Genomic DNA, 2772 nt, shown 5'->3' with positions numbered 1-2772 from the left:
TTTTTAAAAGAATAATATTTGGACTTAAATGTTTTTGTTGATTACATTCTGAAATGGTAATATTTTGGATTGTTAGGTGCTATGGAATTGGTCCTGATTCATAGCAACTCTGACCAGCAGACAGAAACACTGCCTGATCCTGCTCCGTCCTCACAATTGTTGGTATGTTTGAGCCCATTTTTGCTGCCACTGTGCCAATCCAGCTCATGGGGGGGGGGGGTCTTTTTCACTGACCCTGTACTTTTTAATAAGCATGATGTCCTTCTACAGGGACTGGTCCCTTCTGACAATATGTCCAAAGTATGAGCGATGAGGTGTCAGCATCCTGGCTTCTAACAACCATCAACATCCACCTATAATCATGAGGAACTCACTGTCATGCCAGGAGTGAACAATGCAACCCCAGAATTCTGTCCTAGAGTTTGTTTCCAAGGGCCACTGCTGGCACCAACGGTCTTAGGTCAGGTCCCAAGAGTGCAGTCTGAGATGGGAATTCCAGTGATTTGTGGAGGAAATTATGAGTTGTCATTGAGTCCAACCGTCACCACAGAGATAGAAATTACCATCACCTTTGGGACATATTTACCATCTACGTAGCTCCATACCTATCTAGATACCCCTTTCTGGAACATTTCAAAGTAAATTACAGACATCACAACACTCTGCCCTAAGTATTTCAGAGAATGAGCATTCCTCTGTGGCACCATGATTCCATTAGAAATATAACCCACATACCTTACAATTCACCTTTAAAGTGTATGATTCAGTATTTTAAGTATATTCAAAGTTGTTCAACCATCGGCCCAATTTTAAAGCATCTTCTTCATCCCTAAAAGATACTCCATTGTTGGTTGGATCCCTTTCAGAGCAGTTGATAGTAGTTGCTGGGCACTGTCTAGTTCTTCTCGTTTAAGAGTCATGGAGAGTGATGTTCACATGTTCCATGAGTCCATTGGACTAATTAATTCCAGTCATCTTCAATTCTTATCTCTCTTCTTTCTTCTGCACATGGAGAGACCAATAGCTGCACCTTAGATGGCTACGCATGAGCTTTTGATCCCAGATCTAATTGCCAAAGTAGGATGTAGAACGTTGTCTTTGTGAACCACGTTATGCCAATGAACCATGGCGTCCCAGTCCCATGAGACTATCTATGGAAAAGAGACTATCAGCTCATTTCACTTTCTTGATGGGGTCCTTTGAAGCACAAACACATTTTAATTTTGGTAATGTTTATCTCTAAATGTAATTTGTGTCATTTTGCTCTGAGGCAGGATCTAAGGAAGGGTCTCACTGCGTGTGATATTAATGAAGATCAACCCCCTTGTTTTCTACAATCTTGGTTTTGTGAAAGGCCAGACTATGATCTTTGAGGCTCATCCATGTCTGACTTTGTCATCGTATGTAGATCTGGCAATTTTCCCTGGGGTCTCTTTCATCTGGGGGTATAGGAACAGTACTAACATCCTTGCCCTTCCTCACTCTGAGCCCCAGTCCTTGCTGGGAGGAGAGGACCAAGGATGGACACTTGTCCTAGAGGCCCTGGTTCTCATGGTGAGAAACTAGGCTCGTTGTCATCTCCAGTGGACACAAAGATTTTTTTTTTTTTTTTCATCATGACTTTTTATATAGTCAGTGTGTTTCAATGATCTTGAAAATGTTTTGTCTTGGTTGTGATACATGTAGGTTACAAATCTTTTGCCACTTCCACGTTCTTTGTGTGTACAATTGAGGGACATTTGTTATGGTTTATGTTTATCAGGTTGTTTAGTATTCATTTCCAAAATTTCCCATCACCCTTAGAGAAGCTGAGTGTCTCTTCAAGCAATGAGTTTCCCTTTCTTCTTCCTACCATCTGCCCTTGTTGTTAAGTGCCCTTGAGTTGGTTCCGACTTATAGCAACTCTATATATAGGATTTTCAAGGAGCAGCTGGTGGATTTGAATTGCTGACCTTGTGGTTCACAGTCCAGTGCTGATCCTACAGCACCACACCAGGAGTCCTTGGTAAATATTAAAAAAATTGGTAAGTATTAAAAAATATACAGAGTCCTGTTGTGGCACTGTGAGATAAAGCACCGGACCAAAATGTTGGTTTGAACCACAAGGTCTGAAGTTCAAACCCACCAGCCGCTCCTTAGAAATCCTATATAGGGGCTCTAGTAGTTGGAATCAACTCGACGGCATTTAGGGAGAGCAACAGTACACTTTCTTAGGGGCACAGTGGGCTACACGTTGGATTGCTAACCTCAAGGTCAGACCTTGGAGTCCACCAGGCACTCTGAGGGGAAAGATGAGGCTTTCTGTTCCTGAAAAAATTTACAGCCTCAGAAACCCTATACAGGGTCACTGTGAGTCAGAACCGACTCCGTAGCACACATAGATATTCCATATTGTTGTTGTTATGTGCTGTGGAGTCGGTTCTGACCTATAGCAACCCTGTACAGGGTTTCCGAGGCTGTAAATCTTTACAGGAGCAAAAAGCCTCATCTTTCTCCCACGGAACAGCTGGTAGTTTCAAACTGCTGACCTTAAGGTTCACAGCCCAATTTGTAACCACTATTCTACCAGAATATTCCATATAGGTGGAGTAATATTTCTCCTTTTTGTGACGGACTTATTTCACTCAGCACAATGTTTTCAAGGTTCATCATGTTATAACATGGACTAGAATTTCCTTTCTCCTTATAGCTGAGTAATATCCCACTGTGCATATGTGCCACATTATTAACTTTTTCTTTTTGACGTCCAGATCATCCCAAACTTGGTCACTG

This window comes from Chrysochloris asiatica, unplaced genomic scaffold, assembly GCF_000296735.1.
Source record: "Chrysochloris asiatica unplaced genomic scaffold, ChrAsi1.0 scaffold00168, whole genome shotgun sequence".
Lineage (NCBI taxonomy): Eukaryota > Metazoa > Chordata > Mammalia > Afrosoricida > Chrysochloridae > Chrysochloris > Chrysochloris asiatica.
This window is presented reverse-complemented; position numbering follows the sequence as displayed.